The sequence below is a fragment of the Mya arenaria genome, chromosome 11 (assembly GCF_026914265.1).
Source record: "Mya arenaria isolate MELC-2E11 chromosome 11, ASM2691426v1".
Classification (NCBI taxonomy): Eukaryota; Metazoa; Mollusca; class Bivalvia; order Myida; family Myidae; genus Mya; species Mya arenaria.
This window is the reverse complement of record NC_069132.1, coordinates 57,179,358-57,199,287: the sequence shown is the minus strand read 5'-3', so window position 1 is coordinate 57,199,287 and position 19,930 is coordinate 57,179,358.

The window sequence follows — 19,930 nt, the reverse complement described above, 5'->3', positions numbered from 1 at the left end:
GTCCCTGCATTTTAAAACAGCATGCGTAGTATATTTTGATGTCATTGGTAGATATTGCCAAATCTCAGGTCAAGGTTTGAAGTGAGTATTATGTCATGTCTCTGCTAATTTTGATAAGAAAATTGATTTGTGCCTCATTGCAAGTGTGAAACCCTGCTTGGGCTCTGTGATAGAGGTTTTACTGTTTGTTTAGAAAAGATATTGAAAAGGTATTTATTTGTTTGGAAGAAGGTTTAGTGCTAATATAACTCTGATAAAAGGCCTTCTTAAGGTCACATCTTCATAACACGCAGATTTGCGGGTATGATATAGATTTCCACCAAAATCATTTTGTCAACATTCGAAAGATAACTCGAGACAATGAGCCTACTCATACACTGGAAATTAATGGAAGAATATTAAATTGATAAATCAATTGATATAGTTTCTCTAAATACTGGTCTTAAAACCCTTCTAAACTGACTTGAAACCAAGATATTGGCACTAGATATTCATTACTGAAGGATTTCCAAATCCTTTCTTTGATAACTGATCTTTCATCCAGCACACAAAATCAACCCTGGATAGTGGAGTTGAGCATTAAGTGGAAATTGAACTTTGAGCAAAATTAATTGCTGATAAATTTTGATTGTAATCTTCACTCTGATCAGTCAGCAGAATATTCGAAAACAATCAGTGACCTTTGTTTCTGGGTATTTCAAATTAAATTCCAAGGTAAGCTCTTGTTGGTGAGCTCAGTTCGAGCAATAAGCATGCTATCATGTGTGTCACGCCGCGCTGCAAGTCGAGGCTAGACTTGAAACAGTGTCAAATGCTTCTGAATGCAATGTCACTTAACACAATGTTGCTTTCTTCCATGACTACGAACTTGGCAGGGACCTGACATATTGACAAAAACATGCATTGAAATGTATTTTCTTTATTCACGATTAAATTACAAATTTAACGAAAAGAAAGGAATGTGCGTTAGTATGGGTTGGTTATGCATTGTGTATTGTCGAATTAAAATTGTAATGTGATTAGAATTGAGTTCGTAATATCTTCCTTGTCTATGGACAAAAAACTGAAAAAAAAAAAAAACTGTACTAAACAGTATACCGTCACATCTTGAAAAGATTAAAATGGCTTTTAATAAATTGTGTTGTTGCAATAACATTATGCTAATTACCTCATAATACATTAATTATTATGTTTTTACTATAAATTGTCGATGATATTATAAGAATTTTTTTAATTATTAGAGTTGAGCTCTCGTTTCTGTCAATGGGTCCAACCCACGCGATGGATTCTGATTCTGATAATGTAAAAAGTCTTTGAATTATCTAATTAAATGTGTTATTTAGCTGATCATGCATGACTTGTATAATATATAGTGTATAGAGCCAAATACTAAAAAAAATGTTTGTTTTACTTTACTGAAGAATTAATTCTGTAGCCGACTTTTGTGATTTTTTAATTTTTTTTTGATGCTTTAATTAGTGTTCTATGAAAATTATTGCAGTCTTATGATGGTATAAATATTGGCAATATGTAAGAATAAGACCTAGTTTTAAAATGATTTTTGAGATTATTACATTGTATATACCCACATTACAAGCCAACGAATGATTTTGCCAATCTGCCTCCAATAAAAAGTACCAGCTTAATTTATTGTTAAGAATTTCAGTTTTACAACTTAACATAGACACATCTTCATAATTGGGTTCACTGTGCCGAGTAATAACTAGATGACTTGAAGTTAAATCTTAATAAATAAGAATGGGCTGAGTGAGCGTAGCAATCAAGCCCTTCTTATTTATTAAAAATTTACTTCAGGTCATCTAACTGACTTTTTGAATACAAACCTCATTGACTGATACATGTCCAATGCAAAATCTGAAGCAGGGAGTGTGTATCGGATGAATGGCAGTAGGCGGACCTTCAAACACCCGTAAAAGGTAAATATCTTAATGATTAAGTCTAGTGCTTAATGATTGCCTTTCGGCAATTTCATTGTCCTTAAAATGTAGCTTGTTATATGTATTCAAAGTTCTTTTAATCCATAATGTGTTAATCTTAATGACAAGGAACAGCGATTGCTTCGATCCCTGCGCCCTTCTTAAGAAAATCATTAAGATTTGACATAATCATATTATATTCTAACTACTACATTATTTTTTTAGCAATGCAAACTAATAGCCTTGTAATAAATCCTTTAGTCAATGGAATTAAATGAGTGTTTAGCAGGAATATGATACCCAGATCCACTTATTAATACAGTAAATTAGAATCTTATGTAAGTTAAACATATTAATTTTCGAAATCAAACAAATACTCTTCAGAGGAACACATGTCAACTGTACTTCACAGATATATGTTAAACGTGACCGAAGCTTTAAGCTTTTAGTACAGCTTTTGAGTGAAGAGTTTGCAAATATTCCTGAGGTGTATGATGTACATAGCATGTAAGTGAATACATATAAGCTTTTTGCATTTCAAATTGGAAAAAATTAAAATCTTCAAGATGTCACAAATGATTTAAGATGGTGCATAAATACTAGAACTCAAAAGGTGAAAACCTCAGTGGGCATACATATTTGGTGCAGTAATTTGATGCTGTTTAACTGAGATGACATATTTGAAAAAGTTGAAGCAAAAGAAAGCAGGGAATACAAGTATATGTTACCTTAATTATTTTTGCTGTTACTTGCTATATATACATATATGCCAACAATTTTTTTTTCTATTTGGATACATGTGTATAGTATGGCTTCAAGCATTGTAAAGCATGGTACCGATGAGCATTATATTATAACTTAAAAGATACCATTTTTAGATACAGAGCCCACCAATAGAAAACCATACAGATAGCTCATTTCTTGCATACCGGACGTGTGTTTCCGCTCACGTGACCGGTGCTGGAGAACTTATCTTACACCCTCCATGTAAGATGAGTCACGGGCAACAACGCGCCACTTCTTATTTCTTTTATTGTATGGTTAATGAAAAGTATATTATGCAATTTCAATAAAGCGGAATCAAAAATATAAGAATACAATACTTTTAATTCAAATTGAAAATTAATAATTGTAAAAGCGCGATTTCTAAAGGAACTATTTGATGTCGGCAAGCCTCGTTACTGGCTTACGCACGTGCCCTTGGGTCGGATTTTTCTATCCGTACTGGAAACACATGATAGATACTTATAGTCAGGGCTCTCTTGTAGAGAAAAATGTAGATAGCTCATGAGATCCCTCTGGTAGAAAACTATGTAGATAGGAGTCCTTTGGTTAAGAACTATGCAGATAGAGAGCCCTCTGGTAGAAAACTATGTAGATAGGAGTCCTTTGGTTAAGAACTATGCAGATAGAGAGCCCTCTGGTAGAGAACTATGTAGATAGGAGTCCTTTGGTTAAGAACTATGCAGATAGAGAGCCCTCTGGTAGAGAACTATGAAGATAGTCCATGAGAGCCCACTGTTAGAGAATTATGCAGATAAATAGCCTTCTAGTAGATAACTATGAAGATTGAGAGCCCTCACATAAATATGATGTTGATAGAGAGCCCTGTAATAGAGAATTATGCCGATAGCTCGAGAGCCCTCTGGTAGAGAACTATGCAGATAGCTCATGAGAACCCCTTGGTAGAGAACTATGTAGATAGCTCATAAGAGCCGTCTGATTGAAAACTATGTAGATTATAAGAGAGCCCTCTGATAGAGAATCATATAGATAGAGAGCCCTTTGATAGATAACAATGTAGATAGAGAGCTCTCTGATAGAAAACTATGTGTAGATCCTCTATGACTGTGTAACCATACTTATACTATCAGTATCAGTCAGAGATGGTGAATATTTGTTCTTTTAATATAAATCAATGGAGGATAATGGTTGAATTCAGTGAGAAATCAATTCTAATGCTTTGGACCGGCTGTAACTTTCTCTGTCAGTCCCAATGGTTTCCGATCAATAACTTATAAAGGCTGAAGCCCAGGAACCTCCAAGTTGATCATATCCAGCAGATGAACCCTGTTTATTTTTAGGACAGTGGGTCAATGGTCAATGTTGTGGTAACCTTGAGCTGAAAAAAATGTTTTCACTCAATATATAAATATAGAACACTCAGGCCCTGGAACATCAAACTTTGTAGGCATGTTCATCATGACCAAAAAATTAATCCTTACGAGTTTGAGGTCAGTGGGTCAAAGTTTATGGTTAGTAATTGATGAACACTTGGGTATAGATACCTCAAACTTGGTAGGCTGTTTGAACACTACTAGCATATGACCCCTATTTTGATAATGAATACCAGGATTTAAAAAAGGTTAACATACATGATAAAGCTATTGACTAATATAATTTTCTTAAAAGTTATCCGGTGCAGGTTATTTTGTTTTTTCATTCTTTTTAACATAAAAGTTTGTTTTTTTCATAACATTTTTTCCATTAAATTTTTTAAATGGTCTGACATTATCACAGACCTATGAACCAGGTTTATAGGTGCGTGACATTATCATGTGTTAACATACATACATGTTCAATATTGCCTTACAATTTCATTTAAAGTACACCAGGCACAAATTGACATCCACGCCATCTTTCAGCGACTTATTTTCATGTTCATACTTTGCTCTTTAAAAATGTTAGGATCAATGTTTCAAAACTGCATTGAAAGGTCGTCATGAAAATATGTTATATACTTAAATGTCAAACGAGGTCTTTAGGGGCATTTGTCCCACTCATGTGACAGTTCTTGTTATTTTTATTTTATGCTTAAAACTTATTCAAAGTGATGTTTATAGTATTTAATTGTAAAAGCATGCTTAAAATTATTGATGACATCTAGCCATGAAGGAAATGATGTCTTTAATATTTTGTCCAAGCTTTGTAGGTGTTGTAGGTTTCAGCCAGCAGAATTTGCTACAGTTTTAAGCATATTATATTGTATTATATATTAAAAATATATTGTTATAATTATATATATATATATTATACCCTTATGATATTTACATTCACCTAGTCCTTTAAGTAGATAAAACATTGTATAACACACAGGTAGTTATGACATTAATGTTTCTTTTTTAATATTGAGTTCTGATTGGATCCAGTGAACATCATTTCACCAATGAAATATGATGTTAGAACTATCAACTATTCATTTATGCGTTTTATTCTTTAATGCAAAACGTTTGTTGTCAGTTACATTTCTTTCAAGATCAAATACGCAATTGCAGAAGTTCCCGATAATGAATAATTATTTAAAACATGCATGTTAATCTTTAACAATTTTTTTGATGTGTTTATGCTGTATGAATGCAGAAGGGCAAGTGAGCAAATTACCAAGAATTTGGAATTTGCTCGCGCCCCTTCTGTATTTGTTTATAAATTAATTCATTATAAATTAAATCCACCATCTCTATCATCCTACCTCCTATGGGCATAGCAGGATTTTTTGCATTTAAGCAAAATGTAATATCATCGTGCAGGGCTGTAATAATGTCCTACCTTATTTTTGGCATGTTAGCTTGGCATATTCCTTGTCAGTATTTGGACTACAAACAGGTTTTTTGGCTTGATTGTAATGAATACATAATTTATTAGTGATATTTTAATACTGATTCGATTTTTATAAAATTTCGACAGACAAGACACTTGACTTGCTCTTGAAGATAATATGCAATGTTTGTAGAGCATGAAGTGTAAACACAAACTTCTTGTTTACGATTGTCCCCCGCATAGTGTTATAAATTCAAAAGTATACAAATTATATAGCGCGGTAATCCTTTTGAAATATTGCACAACTTTGAAACAAAGACACTTACTGTGTGATCAAATTCAATTAAAATTTACAAAGCAAATGGAAGGGTTTGTAGCTAATAAACTTATGAAATAAAGATCATGATGTTGATTTAAGCTTTATTGTGCACATTGTGAGCACTTGTTCTCTCTCTTATATCTAAAATTAGAAGGCTGGCTTCCAACGTTTGGCACCCGGGCTGTCTGCTACAAATTTGTGAGAAAGTTTCTTTTTTTCATTTTAGAATTTGTCAATGAGGAGACATTTTAAAGGGCTGTATTCAATATCCAACTTAATTTTAAAACTAGAATCTAGGCATTTTGATCGGATGGTAAAATGCATTGGCCAATCATCATCATCAGAGACTGAATTGAATGACTGAGGCATGTATAAGGATAAAGATGAGGTTTAAATTGAATACTTTGGATTGCTTGAGTCATTTGAGAGTTATCGTCCTTTAATTTTAGAAATTTCCCAAAATCAGTCTTGTCTAATCAATAATTATAGAAGCCTTTGTCCAATCATGACCAAATTTGGTCAGAATGTGTATAGGCATAACATCTCGGACAAGTTCATTAACAAGCCATATCGTGTAAGTCACTTGAGAGTTATTGCCCTTTAATCATAGAAATCACATTAAATCGGTCTTGTCAGATCAATAACTTTAGAAACCTCAGTCCCTTATTTGTACTTTTATATATAACATGCTGTTGAGCATGCTATATGGCAACTGGGAGGCTATTATGGGTACAAGTTTTCTACCCCACCCTATGAAATGATCTAGACCAGATGGGAAACCACAAAAAAGATTACTTCACTCACCCTTATAAGATGACGTTGTTCCACTATGTGGTAATATGCAGGAAATTCTTGCACGCACTGTATTACGGAAGTCTCTTATTGTAACACAATGTGGTCATGCATATACATGTGATCATCATCCTGGAGATAAATTATCTTGGGGGTATGCTTGTGCTACAAAGAAGGAATCACGTTGATCTGACATAGACTGAATATTAAGCTTCAGACCTAATGCCCGGAGTTAAGTAGTGGAAGAGTTGCTCTCAACCTGTTTTAAGAGTAAACTTTTAGTTATCATTGTTGATAAAATGTGGAAATCATATACTTGGGAATTTATTTAAAACCAGGTGTGCCAGTAGGACTTTGTGGCACAGTACATGTTAGAGTCCCAGTCAAGGCATTTATGAATAACTATAATGTGAAACTATTGTTTCTGATCAGTACAAACCGATTGTAACCATTAAGACCATTCAAGCAGCTCATTTTGCATATGAGAAAAGTCTTTGATATTTTTTGTGTCCTTCCTTTTGGACAGTGCGTCTGTTCTGTGTGACTGAGGCTTTGAAAAGATAATAACCGCCGATAAAAATCTGCTTTTATCTGCCTAGTAAGGATTGGCAACTATTGTTTTCTGCTGGCAACTTCTGCTGTTATTTAAACTTTCTTTTGGTCCGTTGAGCTCTTTGAAGATCAGCTGTTTTGCTGTTAACAAAGTATAAGGTGGTATAATTATTTTAATTTGTTTAAATAATACCAATCAATCACATTTGATTTTATGGAAAGACAAGATTTTTAATGCATTCAAATACATACTTTGCATTAATTCATTTTCTTTGTTGGTGTATGTTGATGAAGCTTATTTTCTGGACCATTTCAGTCCAACATAGTGATAATTGTTAGATAATACATTTATTATCGTATTTATTTTAAATATATATTTAAATATATATTTATAAGTGCATTGTATGTTATGACTTTAAGTACTGTAAGGCTTTTGCATGATATATAATACATCAGACTTTTTAGGGAGCCAGATTGCTTGAGTCATTTGAGAGTTATGGCCCTTTAATTATAGAAATTACCTAATGTCTGATCAATGACTATAGAAGCCTTGTCCAATCATGGCCAATTTTGTAGAATGTGTATGGGCATTAAATCTTGGACAAGTTTGTTAAAGAGCCATATTTGGCTTTAGTCATTAAAGAGTTATTGCCCTTTAATCACAGAAATCACCTAAAGTAAAGTCGGTTTTGTTCTATCAATAGCTATAGAAGCCTTTGTCCAATCATGGCCAATCTGTTCAGAATGTGTATGGGCATTATATCTTGGACAGGTTTGTTAAAGAGTCATATGGCTTTAGTCACTCGATCAGGAGTTATTGCCCTTAAATGATAGAAATCACCTTAAGCTGGTCTTGTGCGATCATTAACTTTAGAACTATAAGTCCAATCATCACCAAAACCAGACATGTCACCCAAGTCACTCCAGAGTTAAGACCCTGAATTTGGCAAAAACAGTTTTTACAGCGTCTGCTCTCCAACCTTGGCTAAACTTATCACTTGGTGTCCTAAAATTAGGTCGGGCTTATGACGGCTGGCGTAAACATTGCTCATACTTTTATTCCCACTTTTTTGTCATAGGTCAATTGAAAGCCTGTTTACTTTTTAAGATATCTTGGTTTTATGTTACATGATTCGACTGCTTCCATTGTATTTAAATAATCATTGGAGGATATTTTATTTCAGTCTGTTTTTGCAAACATAACTTTTGAAGGTCATGCCGACCTTTCACGTATGGTTGTTTGCCAAGTATCTGAAAGCAAGTGTGGTGAATGTGGTCTAAATCATTGTTATAGCATGCATTAGATAATTGTTAAATAAGTGTTCATGATTTCAACAAAGCGTAAAGAAAGTAATTAACCTCAAGTGGGAGAACTTCTCTGTAATTGATAATCTTGTGGGGGTTTTTTAAATTTATTTCATTTTAGAAAATAAAATCGTCAAAACTGACGCAACTTGTAACAGTCCTGAGGTTTTGACAGCATAATAATGTGGGTTTAAAGCCAGAATGTAATAATCGTCATAAAAATAAAGAATAATTTAGTACCTTCTTGTATTAACACATTGTATGTTTTCCAAAAAATATTTCAATAGGACAGAAAACTTGTCTATATGCACGTAGAGTATATTTGGTTATCAAAAAAAAGTTTTGTGACAAAAGGCTTTAAAAAGTAAAGTGCCTGCGATATGGATGCCATCCTGTTGATCAAGTTTGTTATAGCCTAGCTAAGAAACTATTACATTATTAAAAGGCGGCGTTTATCAATAAAAAAATCATTTTTCATGTTAAGTATTGAATATTAGATTTAAGTGTCAGATAAAAAGATCAAAGGATTTAAGCCGAAAACTAATAGTTAAAGAAAAAAAAGAATCAACACTTTGCTTATGAACATAATTTTATTTCATAACCAAAGTAGAGTAATAATTTAAGAATCATTAAAAGGGCATTTAAGTTTGCTTCAATGGAAAAATGATTACCCTCTTGTGAACTTGAAATATAATGAAATGCGCTTATTAATAATTTAAGTAAAAATATGTATTATAATTTTCTTTTTACCTAAATTTGAGTTATAACACTTAATAATTATGTCTCCCCCTCTCTGGGGGAGACATATTGTTTTTGCCCTGTCCGTCAGTCCAGTAGTCCGTCCGTACGTCACACTTCGTTTCCGATCGATAACTGGAAAACCGCATGACCTAGGATCACCAAACTTGGTAGGGAGGTTGGTCGTGAGGTGTAGAGGATCCCTATTGTTTTTGGGGTCACTAGGTCAAAGGTCAAGGTCGCGGCAACCCCCAATATAAAAAACATTTCTGCTCAAAATCTTGAGAACGGTTTGACCTAGGTTCACCAAACTTGGTAGGGAGGTTGGTCATGAGGTGTAGAAGATCACTATTGTTTTTGGGGTCACTAGGTCAAAGGTCAAGGTCGCGGCGACCCCCAATGTAAAAAACATTTCCGCTCAATATCTTGAGAATGGTTTGACCTAGGTTCACCAAACTTGGTAGGGAGGTTGATCATGAGGTTTAGAAAACTCCTATATTTTGGGGGGTCACAAGGTCAAAGGTCAACGTCGCTGTGACCTCTAATGTAAAAAAATATTTCCGTGCAATATCAGGAGAATGCTTTGATCTAGGTTCACCAAACTTTGAAGTGAGGTTGGTCATGATGTCTAGATGATCCCAATTGTTTTGGGGGTAACAAGGTCAATAGTCAAGGTCGTGGTGACCTTCCATGTAAAAATCATTTGCGTGTAATATCTTTATGTCTCCCCCATTCATGGGGAGACATATTGTTTTTGCCCTGTCCGTCAGTCAGTCCATCAGTCTGTCAGTCAGTCAGTCAGTACGTCACACTTCGTTTCCGCCCAATAACTATAGAACTCTTAGATCCAGGAACTTCATACTTGGTATGCTAGTTGGTCATGACTAGTAGATGACCCCTATTGAATTTGGGGTCACTAGGTCAAAGATCAGGGTCAACGTGACCTTGAGGTGAAGAAACGGTTTCCACTCAATAACTAAAGATCCTTTGGGTCCAGGAACTTCATACTTGGTATGCTAGTTGTTCATGACTATTAGATGACTCCTATTGATTTTGAGATCACTAGGTCAAAGGTCAAGGTTGCCATGACCTTGAAGTGAAGAAAAAGTTTCCGCTCAATAACTAAAGATCCTTTGGTTTCAGGAACTTCATACTTGGTAAGCTAGTTGTTCATGACTAGAAGATGACCCGTATTGATTTTCAGATCAAAAGGTCAAAGGTCAAGGTTACCTTCAGGTAAAAAATGATACGTTGGCGGTGACCTTAAGCTTAAAAATGGTTTCTGCTCAATAACTTAAGAACGCTTGTACCCAGGAACTTCATTCTTGGTACGCTAGTCGGTCATGACTAGTAGATGACCCCTATTGATTTTGAGATCAGTAGGTCAAAGGTCAAGGTTGCCATGACCTTGAGTTGAAGAAATGGTAACCGCTCAGTAACTAAAGAACACTTGCACCAAAGAACTTAATACTTGGTATGCAAGTTGGTTATGTAGATGATCCCTATTGATGTTGTGATCAGTAGGTAAAAGGTCATGGTCACGATGACTGTGAGCTGAAAAATGGTTTCCGATCAATAATTGAATAACGCTTGCGCCCAGGAACTTCATACAATGCAAACTTCGTTTACATTTTCCATGATTAATCAACAACACTTTCTTCTCTTCACTATTTAATATAATCGAATAAACCAAACTTCACTGTTGGTTTGTCTCCAGTCCAAAGTTACAAATTTCATGTCCATCATTTATTTTTTCTCAGCTACGACCACACAATAGGGGAGACAAGCGCTTTTTCAAAAAAGCAATCTCTAGTTATGTTTGATTATCATGTCTATAATGCATCACATACTGACTACCTTGTCTATAATTCATCACATACCGACTACCTTGTCTATAATTCAACACATACTGACTACCTTGTATACAATTCATCACATACTGACTACCTTGTATACAATTCATCACATACTGACTACCTTGTCTATAATTCATCACATACCGACTACCTTGTCTATAGTTCACCACATATCGACTACCTTGTCTACAATTCACCACATACCGACTACCTTGTCTACAATTCACCACATACCGACTACCTTTTCTACAGTTCATCACATACTGACTACCTTGTATACAGCTCACCACATACCGACTACCTTGTCTACAATTCACCACATACCGACTACCTTGTCTACAATTCACCACACACTGACTTCCTTGTATATTATGCACCACATACTGACTACCATGTCTACAATGTACCACATACTGACTACCTTGTCTGCAATTCACCACATACTGACTACCTTGTCTATAATGCACCACATACTGACTACCTTGTCTACAATTCACCACATACTGACTACCATGTCTAAAATGTACCACATGCTGACTACATTGTCTAAAAATTCACCACATACTGACTTCCTTGTCGATAATGCACCACATACTGACTACCTTGTCTACAATGCACCACATACTGACTACCTTGTCTGCAATTCACCGCATACTGACTACCTTTTCTATTATGCACCACATACTGACTACCCTGTCTATTATGCACCACATACTGACTACCTTGTCTATTATGAACCTCTTACTGACTACCTTGTCTATAATGGACCAGATACTGACTACATTGTCTATTATGCACCTCTTACTGACTACCTTGTCTATAATGCACCAGATACTGACTACATTGTCTATTATGCACCTCTTACTGACTAACTTGTCTATAATGCACCAGATACTGACTACATTGTCTATTATGCACCTCTTACTGACTACCTTGGCTATTATGCACCATATACTGACTTCCTTGGCTATTATGCACCTCATACTGACTACCTAGTCTATAATGCACATAATACTGACTAACTTGTCTAAAATGCACCACATACTGACTACATTGTCTATTATGCACCTCTTACTGACTACATTGTCTATAATGCACCATATACTGACTTCCTTGGCTATTATGCACCTCATACTGACTACCTAGTCTATAATGCACATAATACTGACTACCTTGTCTAAAATGCACCACATACTGACTACATTGTCTATAATGCACCATATACTGACTTCCTTGTCTGTTAAGCACCATATACTGACCTTCTTGTCTATAATGCACCATTTATTTACTACCTTGTCTATAATGCACCACATACTGACTACCTTGTCTAAAATGCACCACATACTGACTACATTGTCTATAATGCACCATATACTGACTTCCTTGTCTGTTATGCACCACATACTGACTTTCTTGTCTGTAATGCACCATTTACTGACTTCTTTGTCTATCATGCACCTCATACTCACTACCTTGTCTATGATTCACCACATACTAACTACTTTGTCTATCATCCAACACATACTGACTATCTTGTCTATTATTCACCACATACTGACTACCTTGTCTATCATGCACCACATACTAACTACCTTGTCTATAATGTACCACATACTGACTACCTTATCTACTATTCACCACATACTGACTACCTTGTCTACAATACACCACATACTGACTACCTTGTCTACAATTCACCACATACTGACTACCTTGTCTACAATTCACCACATACTGACTGCCTTGTCTATTATGCACCACATACTGACTACCTCGTCTACGATTCACCACATACTGACTACCTTGTATATTATTCACCACATACTGACTACCTTGTCTACAATACACCACATACTGACTACCTTGTCTACAATTCACCACATACTGACTACCTTGTCTACAATTCACCACATACTGACTGCCTTGTCTATTTTGCACCACATACTGACTACCTTGTCTACAATTCACCGCATACTGACTACCTTGTATATTATGCACCACATACTGACTACCTTGTCTATTATGCACCACATACTGACTACCTTGTCTATAATGCACCACATACTGACTACCTTGTCTATTATTCACCACATATTGACTACCTTGTCTGTTATGCACCACATACATACTTCCTTGTCTATTATTCACCACATATTGACTACCTTGTCTATTATGCACCACATACTGACTACCTTGTCTATTATGCACCACATACATACTTCCTTGTCTATTATGCACCACATACTGACTACCTTGTCTACAATTCTCCACATACTGACTGCCTTGTCTATTATGCACCACATACTGACTACCTCATCTACAATTCACCACATACTGACTACCTTGTCTACAATTCACCACATACTGACTAACTTGTATATTATGCACCACATACTGACTTCCTTGTCTGTTATGCACCACATACTGATTTTCTTGTCTGTAATGCACCATTTACTGACTTCTTTGTCAATCATGCACCTCATACTGACTACCTTGTCTATGATTCACCACATACTAACTACTTTGTCTATCATCCAACACATACTGACTACCTTGTCTATAATGTACCACATACTGACTACCTTATCTACTATTCACCACATACTGACTACCTTGTCTATAATGCACCACATACTGACTACCTTGTCTACAATACACCACATACTGACTACCTTGTCTACAATTCACCACATACCGACTACCTTGTCTACAATTCACCACTAGTGACTGCCTTGTCTATTATGCACCACATACTGACTACCTCATCTACAATTCACCACATACTGACTACCTTGTCTACAATTCACCACGTACTGACTACCTTGTATATTATGCACCACATACTGACTACCTTGTCTTTTATGCACCACATAATGACTACCTTGTCTACAATTCACCACATACTGACTACCTTGTCTATTATGTACCACATACTGACTACCTTGTCTATTATTCACCACATACCGACTACCTTGTCTACAATTCACCACATACTGACTACCTTGTCTACAATTCACCACATACTGACAACCTTGTCTATTATTCACCACATACCGACTACCTTGTCTACAATTCACCGCATACTGACTACCTTGTCTACAATTCACCACATACTGACTACCTTGTCTATAATGTACCACATACTGACTACCTTGTCTATAATGTACCACATACCGACTACCTTGTCTACAATTCACCACATACTGACTACCTTGTCTACAATTCACCACATACTGACTACCTTGTCTATAATGTACCACATACTGACTACCTTGTCTATAATGTACCACATACCGACTACCTTGTCTACAATTCACCGCATACTGACTACCTTGTCTATAATGTACCACATACTGACTACCTTGTCTATAATGTACCACATACTGACTACCTTGTCTATAATGTACCACATACTGACTACCTTGTCTATAATGTACCACATACCGACTACCTTGTCTACAATTCACCACATACTGACTACCTTGTCTATAATGTACCACATACCGACTACCTTGTCTACAATTCACCACATACTGACTACCTTGTCTACAATTCACCGCATACTGACTACCTTGTCTATAATGTACCACATACTGACTACCTTGTCTACAATTCACCACATACTGACCACCTTGTCTGTAATGCACCACATACTGACTACCTTGTCTATAATGTACCACATACTGACTACCTTGTCTATAATGTACCACATACTGACTACCTTGTCTACAATTCACCGCATACTGACTACCTTGTCTATAATGTACCACATACTGACTACCTTGTCTATAATGTACCACATACTGACTACCTTGTCTACAATTCACCGCATACTGACTACCTTGTCTACAATTCACCACATACTGACTACCTTGTCTATAATGTACCACATACTGACTACCTTGTCTATAATGTACCACATACCGACTACCTTGTCTACAATTCACCACATACTGACTACCTTGTCTATAATGTACCACATACCGACTACCTTGTCTACAATTCACCGCATACTGACTACCTTGTCTACAATTCACCACATACCGACTACCTTGTCTACAATTCACCGCATACTGACTACCTTGTCTATAATGTACCACATACTGACTACCTTGTCTACAATTCACCGCATACTGACTACCTTGTCTATAATGTACCACATACCGACTACCTTGTCTACAATTCACCGCATACTGACTACCTTGTCTACAATTCACCACATACTGACTACCTTGTCTATAATGTACCACATACTGACTACCTTGTCTATAATGTACCACATACTGACTACCTTGTCTATAATGTACCACATACTGACTACCTTGTCTATAATGTACCACATGCTGACTACCTTGTCTACAATTCACCACATACTGACCACCTTGTCTGTTATGCACCACATACTGACTACCTTGTCTATAATGTACCACATACTGACTACCTTGTCTATAATGTACCACATACTGACTACCTTGTCTACAATTCACCGCATACTGACTACCTTGTCTATAATGTACCACATACCGACTACCTTGTCTACAATTCACCGCATACTGACTACCTTGTCTACAATTCACCACATACTGACTACCTTGTCTATAATGTACCACATACTGACTACCTTGTCTATAATGTACCACATACTGACTACCTTGTCTATAATGTACCACATACCGACTACCTTGTCTACAATGTACCACATACTGACTACCTTGTCTATAATGTACCACATACTAACTACTTTGTCTACAATGTACCACATACTGACTACTTTGTCTATAATGTACCACATACTAACTACTTTGTCTACAATGTACCACATACTGACTACTTTGTCTATAATGTACCACATACTGACTACCTTGTCTATAATGTACCACATACTGACTACCTTGTCTATTATGCACCACATACTGACTACCTTGTCTATAATGTACCACATACTAACTACTTTGTCTATAATGTACCACATACCGACTACTTTGTCTATAATGTACCACATACTAACTACTTTGTCTACAATGTACCACATACTGACTACTTTGTCTATAATGTACCACATACTAACTACTTTGTCTACAATGTACCACATACTGACTACTTTGTCTATAATGTACCACATACTGACTACCTTGTCTATAATGTACCACATACTGACTACCTTGTCTATAATGTACCACATACTGACTACCTTGTCTATTATGCACCACATACTGACTACCTTGTCTACAATGTACCACATACTGACTACTTTGTCTATAATGTACCACATACCGACTACTTTGTCTACAATGTACCACATACTGACTACTTTGTCTATAATGTACCACATACTGACTACTTTGTCTACAATGTACCACATACTGACTACCTTGTCTATAATGTACCACATACTAACTACTTTGTCTACAATGTACCACATACTGACTACCTTGTCTATAATGTACCACATACTGACTACTTTGTCTATAATGTACCACATACTGACTACTTTGTCTACAATGTACCACATACTGACTACTTTGTCTATAATGTACCACATACTGACTACTTTGTCTACAATGTACCACATACTAACTACCTTGTCTATAATGTACCACATACTGACTACTTTGTCTACAATGTACCACATACTGACTACTTTGTCTACAATGTACCACATACTGACTACTTTGTCTATAATGTACCACATACTGACTACTTTGTCTACAATGTACCACATACTGACTACTTTGTCTACAATGTACCACATACTGACTACCTTGTCTACAATTCACCACATACTGACTACTTTGTCTATAATGTACCACATACTGACTACTTTGTCTATAATGTACCACATACTGACTACCTTGTCTATAATGTACCACATACCGACTACCTTGTCTACAATGTACCACATACTGACTACCTTGTCTACAATGTACCACATACTGACTACCTTGTCTATAATGTACCACATACTGACTACTTTGTCTACAATGTACCACATACTGACTACCTTGTCTATAATGTACCACATACTGACTACTTTGTCTATAATGTACCACATACTGACTACTTTGTCTACAATGTACCACATACTGACTACCTTGTCTATAATGTACCACATACTGACTACTTTGTCTATAATGTACCACATACTGACTACCTTGTCTACAATGTACCACATACTGACTACTTTGTCTATAATGTACCCAGAGTTGTCAATAAGAACCGGCCGCCGACCGAAATGGACGGTTCAAATGGAGTTTGGGCCGGTTCAAATTCGGAAGAAAAAAAATTGATCGCGAGTTTTTTTGGTAATAAATGTTCCTTACCGCTAAAATCGGCCCTTTTCGCCTATAACATCTCTTTTCGCTATTTAGAGCATCGCCTTGACTGGTTTAAAATTTTCCGATAATCTGAATCATTATCTTACGATTCGGCGTATTTGTAGATGCAGTAGACGATTTTTTGTTTATCCAACATTGCCGACATTTTGACACCATGACCTGTGACGTCAGGCGCGTTATAACTTGCAGCATTGTGTAAATTTCCGCGAGGAAAACGAGACAGGAATGCCTACAAACCTGCGCTGTCAACGTTTTACGCCGCTTTGATACCATTATTTCGCGATTTTCCAAAATTCTTAAAATAGTTACTTTGTGGTTTTTTTTTGAGTGCTTTGTATTTATCGATGTTTATACTTCATGGAAATGAATTTATAGCAAATAAACAAGTAACAGATATGAAAATAAATGACCCTACATTACGAGTACGTAGAATTACGTATCTATGAAGCCATCGATAAAGTGTGGATCTCCGTATCTATGAAGCTATGGATAGATAAGTAAAATTGCGTATCTATAAAGTAAAGGGTTTGCAAAAAATACTCCCAAAATGTCCCAGAATGCAGGAAATGAAGCACTGAATTTTCTGGGCCGGGGGTGGGGGGTGGGGTGGGGGCATGCCCACGGACCCCCCTACCTGGCCGCCTCCTTTTCTGTTTCAGTCGGTTCAACAAAAACTTATTAACAACCCTGTGTACCACATACTGACTACCTTGTCTACAATGTACCACATACTGACTACTTTGTCTATAATGTACCACATACTGACTACTTTGTCTACAATGTACCACATACTAACTACTTTGTCTACAATGTACCACATACTGACTACCTTGTCTATAATGTACCACATACTGACTACCTTGTCTATAATGTACCACATACTAACTACTTTGTCTACAATGTACCACATACTGACTACCTTGTCTATAATGTACCACATACCGACTACCTTGTCTACAATGTACCACATACTGACTACCTTGTCTACAATGTACCACATACTGACTACCTTGTCTATAATGTACCACATACTAACTACTTTGTCTATCATCCAACACATACTGACTACCTTGTCTATAATGTACCACATACTAACTACTTTGTCTATCATCCAACACATACTGACTACCTTGTCTATAATGTACCACATACTGACTACCTTATCTACTATTCACCACATACTGACTAACTTGTCTATAATGTACCACATACTGACTACCTTGTCTACAATTCACCGCATACTGACTACCTTGTCTATAATGTACCACATACCGACTACCTTGTCTACAATTCACCACATACTGACCACCTTGTCTGTTATGCACCACATACTGACTACCTTGTCTATAATGTACCACATACTGACTACCTTGTCTATAATGTACCACATACTGACTACCTTGTCTATAATGTACCACATACTGACTACCTTGTCTATTATGCACCACATACTGACTACCTTGTCTGTTATGCACCACATACTGACTACTTCGTCTATAATGTACCACATACTGACTACCTTGTCTATAATGTACCACATACTGACTACCTTGTCTATTATGCACCACATACTGACTACCTTGTCTGTTATGCACCACATACCGACTACCTTGTCTATAATGTACCACATACTGACCACCTTGTCTGTTATGCACCACATACTGACTACCTTGTCTATAATGTACCACATACTGACTACCTTGTCTATAATGTACCACATACTGACTACCTTGTCTACAATTCACCACATACTGACTACCTTGTCTATTATGTACCACATACCGACTACCTTGTCTATTATGCACCACATACTGACTACCTTGTCTGTTATTCACCACATACTGACTACTTTGTCTATAATGTACCACATACTGACTACCTTGTCTATAATGTACCACATACTGACTACCTTGTCTATTATGCACCACATACTGACTACCTTGTCTGTTATGCACCACATACCGACTACCTTGTCTATAATGCACCACATACTGACTACCTTGTCTATAATGTACCACATACTGACTACCTTGTCTGTTATGCACCACATACTGACTACCTTGTCTATAATGCACCACATACTGACTACCTTGTCTATAATGTACCACATACTGACTACCTTGTCTATTATGCACCACATACTGACTACCTTGTCTATTATTCACCACATACAGACTACCTTGTCTACAATTCACCACATACTGACTACCTTGTCTATAATGTACCACATACTGACTACCTTGTCTATTATGTACCACATACTGACTACCTTGTCTATTATTCACCACATACTGACTACCTTGTCTATAATGTACCACATACTGACTACCTTGTCTATTATGCACCACATACTGACTACCTTGTCTACAATTCACCACATACTGACTACCTTGTCTATAATGTACCACATACCGACTACCTTGTCTACAATTCACCACATACTGACCACCTTGTCTGTTATGCACCACATACTGACTACCTTGTCTATAATGTACCACATACTGACTACCTTGTCTATAATGTACCACATACTGACTACCTTGTCTACAATTCACCGCA